General features: G+C 43.4%; 1 pseudogene; it reads left to right on the top strand.

Moving 5' to 3' along the window:
• Nucleotides 1-11,680, top strand: part of LOC123129383 (uncharacterized) — a 44,296-nt pseudogene extending 32,616 nt beyond the window's left edge.
• Nucleotides 11,681-12,367: the final 687 nt, after the last annotated feature.

Here is a 12,367-nt window from a genome sequence, read left to right as displayed (position 1 = left end):
AGTTGAATTAGATGAATTAATTAGTTGAACTAGTTAGTTCAATTAGTTGAGCTACTTTATTTAGGTATATTTTTCGTAAGTGCTTAGTTGAATTAATTAGTTGAACTAGTTGAATTAACAGAATTAGTTGAATTAATAGAACTAATAAGTGTTTAATGTTTCACCTATGAACATATAGGAATCTCGTCTGATGACGAACACGATTTCATTATGTGCGAATACTGCAAAGACCAGCACGGCCTGTGTGGCAGAAATTTTCTTGTTGATGATAGACGCTTCAGCATCAAGCTGGATGAGAACTTCGAAGTGGATACAGTAAGTCACAACGACAAGTCTTTTTTCGTAATTAAGCATGACTTATGCGTCATTTGCTTCAACTTTTAATTTTAATTTTTCACTATTCTACTAGCGTATCCCCTGCCATGCAAGAATTTTTGTCTTGGATAAGATAGGTTTCAGTCCTAACGAAACTATGGAGGTAAAAAGAGTTTACTTGAAGACCAAGCATGGTTATACCTTCAACGTCAAATTATACAATGCAGACACATACACCTATTTTGAATGCAAAACTTGACAAGCACTATGCAAGGCTTATGCATTTGAGCCTGATATGGTTATCACCTTTGACATTCGTCCAGAAGATGATATTGAAGGTAATAGAGACATCTGGGTTGATGTGCATGTTGGGGAACGTTGCAGAAAACAAAAAATTTCCTACGGTTTCACCAAGATCCATCTATGAGTTCATCTAGCAATGAGTGATCAGATGCATCTACATACCTTTGTAGATCGCGAGCGGAAGCGTTCAAAGAACGGGGATGAGGAAGTCGTACTCGACGTGATCCAAATCACCAGAGATCCTAGCGCCGAACGGACGGCACCTCCGCGTTCAACACACGTACGGTCAGTGTGTCGTCTCCTCCTTCTTGATCCAGCAAGGGGAAAGGAGAGGTTAAGGAAGATGGCTCCAGCAGTAGCACGACGGCGTGGTGGTGATGGAGAAGCAGTACTCCGACAGGGCTTCGCCGAGCTCTACGGAGGAGGAGGAGGTGTTGGAGGGGAGAGGGAGGCGCCAGGGGCATGGGTGTGGTTGCCCTCCCTCCCCCTCTATATATAAGGCCCCCAAGGGGGGGGGCGCCGGCCCTGGAGATCCAATCTCCCAAGGGGCGGCGGCCAAGGGGGTGGAGTGCCCCCCAAGGCAAGTGGGCACCCCCACCCTAGGGTTCCCAACCCTAGGCGCAGGGGAAGGCCCAAGGGGGGCGCACCAGCCCACTAGGGGCTGGTTCCCCTCCCACTTCAGCCCATGGGGCCCTCCGGGATAGGTGGCCCCCACCCGGTGGACCCCCGGGACCCTTCCGGTGGTCCCGGTACAATACCGGTGACCCCGAAACTTGTCCCGATGGCCAAAACAGCACTTCATATATATAATTATTTACCTCCGGACCATTTTGGAACTCCTCGTGACGTCTGGGATCTCATCCGGGACTCCGAATAACTTTCGGGTTACTGCATATTCATATCCCTACAACCCTAGCGTCACCGAACCTTAAGTGTGTAGACCCTACGGGTTCAGGAGACATGTAGACATGACCGAGATGGCTCTCCGGTCAATAACCAACAGCGGGATCTGGATACCCATGTTGGCTCCCACATGCTCCTCGATGATCTCATCGAATGAACCACGATGTCGAGGATTCAAGCAACCCCGTATACAATTCCCTTTGTTAATCGGTACGTTACTTGCCCGAGATTCGATCGTCGGTATCCCAATACCTCGTTCAATCTCGTTACCGGCAAGTCACTTTACTCGTACCGTAATGCATGATCCCGTGACCAGACACTTGGTCACATTGAGCTCATTATGATGACGCATTACCGAGTGGGCCCAGAGATACCTCTCCGTTATACGGAGTGACAAATCCAAGTCTTGATCCGTGTCAACCCAACCGACACTTTCGGAGATACCCGTAGTATACCTTTATAGTCACCCAGTTACGTTGTGACGTTTGGTACACCCAAAGCACTCCTACGGTATCCGGGAGTTACACGATCTCATGGTCTAAGGAAAAGATACTTGACATTGGAAAAACTCTAGCAAACGAACTATACGATCTTGTGATATGTTTAGGATTGGGTCTTGTCCATCACATCATTCTCCTAATGATGTGATCTCGTTATCAATGACATCCAATTTCCATAGTCAGGAAACCATGACTATCTGTTGATCAACGAACTAGTCAACTAGAGGCCTACTAGGGACATGTTGGTGTCTATGTATTCACACATGTATTACGATTTCCGGATAACACAATTATAGCATGAATAAAAGACAATTATCATGAACAAGGAAATATAATAATAATCCTTTTATTATTGCCTCTAAGGCATATTTCCAACAGTCTCCCACTTGCACTAGAGTCAATAATCTAGTTACATTGTGATGAATTGAACACCCATGGAATTCTGGTGTTGATCATGTTTTGCTCTAGGGAGAGGTTTAGTCAACGGATCTGCTACATTCAGGTCCGTATGTACTTTACAAATATCTATGTCTCCATCTTGAACATTTTCACGAATGGAGTTGAAGCGACGCTTGATGTGCCTGGTCTTCTTGTGAAACCTGGGCTCCTTGGCAAGTGCAATAGCTCCAGTGTTGTCACAGAAGAGTTTGATTGGCCCCGACGCATTGGATATGACTCCTAGGTCGGTGATGAACTCCTTCACACAAATTGCTTCATGCGCTGCCTCCGAGGCTGCCATGTACTTCGCTTTACATGTAGATCCCGCCACGACGCTCTGCTTGCAACTGCACCAGCTTACTGCCCCACCATTCAAAATATACACGTATCCGGTTTGTGACTTAGAGTCATCCAGATCTGTGTCGAAGCTAGCGTCAACGTAACGCTTTACGACGAGCTCTTCGTCACCTCTATAAACGAGAAACATTTTCTTAGTCCTTTTCAGGTACTTCAGGATATTCTGGACCGCTGTCCAGTGTTCCTTGCCGGGATTACTTTGGTACCTACCTACCAAACTTACGGCAAGGTTTACATTAGGTCTGGTACACAACATGGCATACATAATAGAACCTATGGCTGAGGCATAGGGGATGACACTCATCTCTTCTATATCTTCTGCCGTGGTCGGACATTGAGCTGAGCTCAATTTCACACCTTGCAACACAGGCAAGAACCCCTTCTTAGACTGATCCATATTGAACTGCTTCAATATCTTATCAAGGTATGTGCTTTGTGAAAGACCTATGAGGCGTCTTGATCTATCTCTATAGATCTTGATGCCTAATATATAAGCAGCTTCTCGAAGGTCCTTCATTGAAAAACTCTTATTCAAGTAGGCCTTAATGCTGTCCAAGAGTTCTATATCATTTCCCATCAAAAGTATGTCATCTACATATAATATGAGAAATGCTACAGAGCTCCCACTCACTTTCTTGTAAACGCAGGCTTCTCCATAATTCCGCGTAAACCCAAACACTTTGATCATCTCATCAAAGCGAATGTTCAAACTCCGAGATGCTTGCACCAGCCCATAAATCGAGCGTTGGAGCTTGCACACCTTGTCAGCATTCTTAGGATCGACAAAACCTTCCGGCTGCAACATATACAATTCTTCCTTAAGGAAACCATTAAGGAATGCCGTTTTGACGTCCATTTGCCATATCTCATAATCATAGAATGCGGCAATTGCTAACATGATTCGGACGGACTTCAGCTTCACAACTGGTGAGAAAGTCTCATCGTAGTCAACCCCTTGAACTTGTCGATAACCCTTAGCGACAAGCCGAGCTTTATAGATGGTCACATTACCATCCGCGTCTGTCTTTTTCTTAAAGATCCATTTATTTTCTATGGCTCGCCGCTCAACGGGCAAGTCAGTCAAAGTCCATACTTCGTTTTCATACATGGATCCTATCTCGGATTTCATGGCTTCTAGCCATTTGTCAGAATCCGGGCCCGCCATCGCTTCTTCATAGTTCGAAGGTTCACCGTTGTCTAACAACATGATTTCCAAGACAGGGTTGCCGTACCACTCTGGTGCGGAACGTGTCGTTGTGGACCTACGAAATTCAGTAGCAACTTGATTTGAAGTTTCATGATCATCATCATTAACTTCCTCTCTAGTCGGTGCAGGCACCTCAGGAACATTTTCTTGAGTTGCGCCATTTTCCGGTTCAAGAGGTAATACTTCATCAAGTTCTACTTTCCTCCCACTTACTTCTTTCGAGAGAAACTCTTTCTCTAGAAAGGATCCATTCTTGGCAACAAAGATCTTGCCTTCGGATATGAGGTAGAAGGTATACCCAATAGTTTCTTTAGGGTATCCTATGAAGACGCATTTTCCGACTTGGGTTCGAGCTTTTCAGGTTGAAGTTTCTTGACATAAGCATCGCATCCCCAAACTTTTAGAAACGACAGCTTAGGTTTCTTCCCAAACCATAATTCATACGGTGTTGTCTCAACGGATTTCGACGGAGCCCTATTTAAAGTGAATCCGACAGTCTCTAAAGCATAGCCCCAAAAAGATAATGGTAAATCGGTAAGAGACATCATAAATCGCACCATATCTAATAGAGTGCGATTACGATGTTCGGACACACCATTACGCTGAGGTGTTCCAGGCGGCGTGAGTTGTGAAACTATTCCGCATTTTCTTAAGTGTGCGCCAAATTCGTGACTCAAGTATTCTCCTCCACGATCTGATCGCAGGAACTTGATTTTCCTGTCACGTTGATTCTCAACCTCACTCTGAAATTCCTTGAACTTTTCAAAGGTCTCAGACTTGTGTTTCATTAAATAGATATACCCATATCTACTCAAGTCATCAGTGAGGGTTTGAACATAACGATAGCCACCGCGAGCCTCAACACTCATTGGACCGCACACATCAGTATGTATGATTTCCAATAAGTTGGTTGCTCGCTCCATTGTTCCTGAGAACGGAGTCTTGGTCATTTTACCTATGAGGCATCGTTCACACGTGTCAAATGATTCGTAATCAAGAGACTCTAAAAGTCCATCTGCATGGAGCTTCTTCATGCGTTTGACACCTATGTGACCAAGGCGGCAGTGCCACAAGTATGTGGGACTATCATTATCAATCTTACATCTTTTGGTATTCACACTATGAATATGTGTAGCATTACGCTCAAGATTCATTAAGAATAAACCATTCACCATCGGAGCATGACCATAAAACATATCTCTCATATAAATAGAACAACCATTATTCTCGGATTTAAATGAGTAGCCATCTCGAATTAAACAAGATCCTGATACAATGTTCATGCTCAAACTTGGCACTAAATAACAATTATTGAGGTTCAAAACTAATCCCGTAGGTAAATGTAGAGGTAGCATGCCGACGGCGATCACATCGACCTTGGAACCATTCCCAATGCGCATCGTCACCTCGTCCTTCGCCAGTCTCCACTTATTCCGCAGCTCCTGCTTTGAGTTACAAATGTGAGCAAGTGCACCGGTATCAAATACCCAGGAGCTACTACGAGTACTGGTAAGGTACACATCAATTACATGTATATCACATATACCTTTCGTTTTGCCGGCCTTCTTGTCTGCTAAGTATTTGGGGCAGTTCCGCTTCCAGTGACCACTTTCCTTGCAATAAAAGCACTCAGTCTCGGGCTTGGGTCCATTCTTTGGCTTCTTCCCGGCAGCTTGCTTGCCGGGCGCGGCAACTCCCTTGCCGTCCTTCTTGAAGTTCTTCTTACCCTTGTCTTTCTTGAACTTAGTGGTTTTATTCACCATCAACACTTGATGTTCCTTTTTGACTTCTACCTCTGCTGATTTCAGCATTGCAAATACTTCAGGAATGGTCTTTTCCATCCCCTGCATATTGAAGTTCATCACAAAGCTCTTGTAGCTGGGTGGAAGCGACTGAAGGATTCTGTCAATGACCGCGTCATCCGGGAGATTAACTCCCAGCTGAGTCAAGCGGTTATGTAACCCAGACATAGTGAGTATGTGCTCACTAACAGAACTGTTTTCCTCCATCTTACAGCTAAAGAACTTGTCGGAGACATCATATCTCTCGACCCGGGCATGAGCTTGAAAAACCATTTTCAGCTCTTCGAACATCTCATATGCTCCGTGTCTCTCAAAACGCTTTTGGAGCCCCAGCTCTAAGCTGTAAAGCATGCCGCACTGAATGAGGGAGTAATCATCGGAACGTGTCTGCCAAGCCTTCATAACGTCTTGTTCTGCAGGGAGAACATGTGCTTCACCTAGCGGTGCTTGTAGGACATAATCTTTCTTGGCAGCTATGAGGATGATCCTCAGGTTCCGTACCCAGTTCGTATAGTTGCTACCATCGTCTTTCAGCTTGGTTTTCTCTAGGAACGCGTTGAAGTTGAGGACAACATTGGCCATTTGATCTACAAGACATATTGTAAATATTTTAGACTAAGTTCATGATAATTAAGTTCATCTAATCAAATTATGCAATGAACTTCCACTCAGATAGACATCCCTCCAGTCATCTAAGTATAACATGATCCGAGTTAACTAGGCCGTGTCCGATCATCACGTGAGACGGACTAGCCAACATCGGTGAACATCTTCATGTTGATCGTATCTTCTATACGACTCATGCTCGACCTTTCGGTCTTCTGTGTTCTGAGGCCATGTCTGTACATGCTAGGCTCGTCAAGTCAACCTAAGTGTTTGCATGTGTAAATCTGTCTTACACCCGTTGTATGTGAACGTTGGAATCTATCACACCCGATCATCACGTGGTGCTTCAAAACAACGAACTGTCGCAACGGTGCACAGTTAGGGGGAACACTTTCTTGAAATTATTATGAGGGATCATCTTATTTACTACCGTCATTCTAAGTAAACAAGATGTAAAACCATGATAAACATCTCATGCAATCAAATAATAATAGTGACATGATATGGCCAATATCATATAGCTCCTCTGATCTCCATCTTAGGGCTCCATGATCATCTTGTCACCGGCATGACACCATGATCTCCATCATCATGATCTCCATCATCGTGTCTCCATGAAGCTGCTCGCCAACTATTACTTCTACTACTATGGCTAACACGTTTAGCAATAAAGTAAATTAATTTACATGGCGTTTCTCAATGACACGCAGGTCATACAAAAAATAAAGACAACTCCTATGGCTCCTGCCGGTTGTCATACTCATCGACATGCAAGTCGTGATTCCTATTACAATGGCATGAACATCTCATACATCACATATATATCATTCATCATTCATCACAACTTTGGCCATTCACATCACAAAACACTTGCTGCAAAAACAAGTTAGACGTCCTCTAATTGTTGTTGCAAGTTTTACGTGGCTGCAATAGGGTTCTAGCAAGAACGTTTTCTTACCTACGTGAAAGCCACAACGTGATTTGTCAACTTCTATTTACCCTTCATAAGGACCCTTTTCATCGAATCCGCTCCAACTAAAGTGGGAGAGACAGACACCCGCCAGCCACCTTATGCAACTAGTGCATGTTAGTCGGTGGAACCGGTCTCACGTAAGCGTACGTGTAAGGTTGGTCCGGGCCGCTTCATCCCACAATACTACTGAAGCAAAATAAGACTAGTAGCGGCAAGAAAGTTGACAACATCTATGCCCACAACAAATTGTGTTCTACTCGTGCAAAGAGAACTACGCATAGACCTAGCTCATGATGCCACTGTTGGGGAACGTTGCAGAAAACAAAAATTTTCCTACGGTTTCACCAAGATCCATCTATGAGTTCATCTAGCAACGAGTGATCAGATGCATCTACATACCTTTGTAGATCGCGAGCGGAAGCGTTCAAAGAACAGGGATGAGGAAGTCGTACTCGACGTGATCCAAATCACCGGAGATCCTAGCGCCGAACGGACGGCACCTCCGCGTTTAACACACGTACGGTCAGTGTGTCGTCTCCTCCTTCTTGATCCAGCAAGGGGAAAGGAGAGGTTGAGGAAGATGGCTCCAGCAGCAGCACGACGGCGTGGTGGTGGTGGAGAAGCAGTACTCCGACAGGGCTTCGCCGAGCTCTTCGGAGGAGGAGGAGGTGTTGGAGGGGAGAGGGAGGCGCCAGGGGCATGGGTGAGGCTGCCCTCCCTCCCCCCTCTATATATAGGGCCCCCAAGGGGGGCGGGGGCGCCGGCCCTAGAGATCCAATCTCCCAAGGGGCGGCGGCCAAGGGGGTGGAGTGCCCCCCAAGGCAAGTGGGCACCCCCACCCTAGGCGTAGGGGGAAGGCCCAAGGGGGGCGCACCAGCCCACTAGGGGCTGGTTCCCCTCCCACTTCAGCCCATGGGGCTCTCCGAGATAGGTGGCCCCACCCAGTGGACCCCCGGGACCCTTCCGGTGGTCCCGGTACAATACCGGTGACCCCGAAACTTGTCCCGATGGCCGAAACAGCACTTCCTATATATAATTCTTTACCTCCGGACCATTCTGGAACTCCTCGTGACGTCCGGGATCTCATCCGGGACTCCGAACAACTTTCGGGTTACTGCATATTCATATCCCTACAACCCTAGCGTCACCGAACCTTAAGTGTGTAGACCCTACGGGTTCGGGAGACATGTAGACATGACCGAGATGGCTCTCCGGTCAATAACCAACAGCGGGATCTGGATACCCATGTTGGCTCCCACATGCTCCTCGATGATCTCATCGGATGAACCACGATGTCGAGGATTCAAGCAACCCCGTATACAATTCCCTTTGTTAATCGGTACGTTACTTGCCCGAGGTTCGATCGTCGGTATCCCAATACCTCGTTCAATCTCGTTACCGGCAAGTCACTTTACTCATACCGTAATGCATGATTCCGTGACCAGACACTTGGTCACATTGAGCTCATTATGATGATGCATTACCGAGTGGGCCCAGAGATACCTCTCCGTTATACGGAGTGACAAATCCAAGTCTTGATCCGTGTCAACCCAACAGACACTTTCGGAGATATCCGTAGTATACCTTTATAGTCACCCAGTTACATTGTGACGTTTGGTACACCCAAAGCACTCCTACGGTATCCGGGAGTTACACGATCTCATGGTCTAAGGAAAAGATACTTGACATTGGAAAAACTCTAGCAAACAAACTATATGATCTTGTGCTATGTTTAGGATTGGGTCTTGTCCATCACATCATTCTCCTAATGATGTGATCTCGTTATCAATGACATCCAATGTCCATAGTCAGTTAACCATGACTATCTGTTGATCAACGAGCTAGTCAACTAGAGGCCTACTAGGGACATGTTGGTGTCTATGTATTCACACATGTATTACGATTTCCAGATAACACAATTATAGCATGAATAAAAGACAATTATCATGAACAAGGAAATATAATAATAATCCTTTTATTATTGCCTCTAGGGCATATTTCCAACAGTGCAGATGCCTCCAATTCTACCATTATGTGAGTTTCTCAACCATATTTATGTCTTCGATATGAGATTATTTGAACCAGTTGAATTAATAGATCTCAATTTACATTGACTGCTTATTTCCAATCAAGCAAACATGTCCGACGCTTGGTAGACAGGACCGTCCACTGTCCCGGGGCTGAACTAAACTGCGAAGAGACAAGTCATTATGTTTCATGGCTTGAGGATCTTGATGCTGTCAAGACAAATTTTTTTTCCTGCACTTAGAAATGTTAGTACTCAAAACGTGCGACCAACAGTGTTCCTACTGAACTACGGTCACATATATTTAGAAAAGATGGTACGATTTCTACTATTTCTTCTCAGTGCATCTTTTGCATACATTATTTTTTTAAGCTAAACTTCATTGCTAAGTATGTTACTATATGATGTTCTTCAACAGGGACTCCCGATGAATGTTGTGCCTGATTGGATCGAGACTAAAGGTACCATGAATATTGTTAGCTTACGGCCAAGATATCCTACAATGCACTTTAGTGCATTCAGGATTTCTAATAGCGAGGAATGCTTAATAGTAAAATACTGGAGCAAAATTGTGAACGACCGCAGAGAAGTACTAGGGGGAAGCAGTCAGAAGCACAACCCACGATTAGGAGACAGGTTCATCTGCATGCTCCAATATGATGAATCAGGAAAGCTATACATGTTCTATGCTATTTTACCTGAGAGAGAGAGCAGCAAGAGTGATTAATTAGCTAGTTCATGCTCTTAGTACTTGTCCTCTCATGTCCGTGTTCTTCGTCCTGAACTTAATCTCAAAGAGTGATTTTGCTTTTGTGGTGTGAACACTTATAATATCATTACCATGTTGAACTCGATGATATCTTTGCTTCTGGTACAAGTGAATGTTTCTTCTTTAAGCTAGTGTTGGTGGTGATTAGATAGCGGTAATGACTATATGATGATTAAGTAGTGGTAATGAGACAATTATTATATGATGATTTTTAGCTAGCTATGAAAACTGTTGTTGGTGATGATATATATGATGCAAGAGTTTTTATATTAATATGATGATGATGATGATGATTTAATATATCATCTATGAAAGAAACCGCATATTAGTTTCAACTGGATGGATTCTAGGTAAGTGATCAAGTATATGCCATATCCATATTACCTCGATCACTTAATTAGGTGATCAAGTATATGGATATGGCATATACTTGATCACTTAGCTAGGATCCACATGCATCCAGTCAAACTAATCCGTGGTACATTCACCTAATGATTTAACAACTCATTATAATGTAAAACAATCACTAAATTAAATTGAAAACACAAAATTAAAGTAAAAATAAAAAATAAAACCAAAACATTCCCAAACATTTAGTACTGATTGGTGTTACCAACCGGTACTAATGTCCTACGCGCCCACGGAGCTGGCTCGTGCCATGTGGTTGCCCTTTAGCACCGGTTCGTGCTGAATCGGTACTAGGGGGGGGGGGGCTTTAGTGCCCACACTTTAGTGCCAGTTACCAAACCGGCACTAAAGGGCCTTACAAACCGGTGCTATTGCCCGGTTCTGCACTAATGCATGGATCTAATATGAAAAAAAAATTGCACTAAAACGATGAACACCGAGATTGGCTAGTTCTTTGTAGAATATAATCGAGCTGAATTACATAGTTGCTTCCCTACTGAAATATGCAACAGTTGTATAAGTATAATGGTAGTCTTAGCGCATGGCTGCAGTACAGTTTCTCTTTTCTTTTCAAGATGAGATGCACAGCAGTTTGAAACTGAAGACAGCTATAGAAATGATTAGCTTGAACAAACTAAAATGTCAAATAGGTGGCCCGTGGCCTGAATGATACATTTGGAAGCTTAAAGGCTAGTTACATTTCTTTGTTTCAGTATTGTTATCTCTGGTAAGCTTGCTATAATCTTTAAATCCATAATACTTGACTTGGTTTGAAATTTACAAACAGTTCATTTTATCACTTGTGCTAGAACCCCATTGCAAGTGTTCGTTTATACCATGAAAAATCAATAAATTGAGTTAATTTCATATTTTCAAACTACAGCTGCGTGTTTACCTAAGTATCTTGTTGATGCCTCCTTGTATTTACTTGACTTTTTTTTTGGAATGTCATTGGTCGTTTGACTTCTTATGCTTGTATGACAGGCATTAGTGGTGGAAACAAACAAGTTGAAGTTGTAAGGCATTCTTGGTGGACACGATGGAGAAAATACATAAGACAGTTGCTCTCTTAGATATGCTGTTGTGATGTATTGCTTCAGCAGGTAAGCTTATCTTCTGCATGCAAGTTGAGGTATCTGAACTGTTTTTCTATAAAAACAAGCTGGTAGATTGTCCAGTTGCGATCAGTTTGAGTGAAAATTAGGACTTGAGCGAGCGTGATCTGGTTACCGGAGTGAAATCTCCTGGTATAATGAGTATATTCATGTTCCCTTTGTACAAATGAATGGAGCAAATAATATCCGTTGTACTGAAATTTCCTTTGTCATAACAAAATTCGATGGACCAAAAGGGGTGTATATGTTTGCATTCCTTATCATTTTCTCTCATAGATTCATATTTTCCATAGATTTTTGAATATATTATAAATACATCTGGATTAACAAATCTTCATGAAAGAAATGCCTAATGGGCAAACTGATTATTACTGTTTGAAGTACACACTATTACAGTTTTTTAATATATTATATATACACAGCTTGACTGAAGATCTTAAAAAGGTTAGTTGCCATATCTGCTTGCAAACTGATTATTACTGTTTGAAGTACAACAAAGGGAATTCTGCAGTAATACTAATTCATGTACTACTGCCTACAAGCATTACTATGCCATTTTCCCTCAAAATTGGTTTGCTAATGGTAAATTTGGCATAACTGCATCTAGCTAAACAAATCTTGAGTAATGAAATGCCTAGTAAGACA

This window comes from Triticum aestivum, chromosome 6A (assembly GCF_018294505.1).
Source record: "Triticum aestivum cultivar Chinese Spring chromosome 6A, IWGSC CS RefSeq v2.1, whole genome shotgun sequence".
Classification (NCBI taxonomy): Eukaryota; Viridiplantae; Streptophyta; class Magnoliopsida; order Poales; family Poaceae; genus Triticum; species Triticum aestivum.
This window is presented reverse-complemented; position numbering and strand designations above follow the sequence as displayed.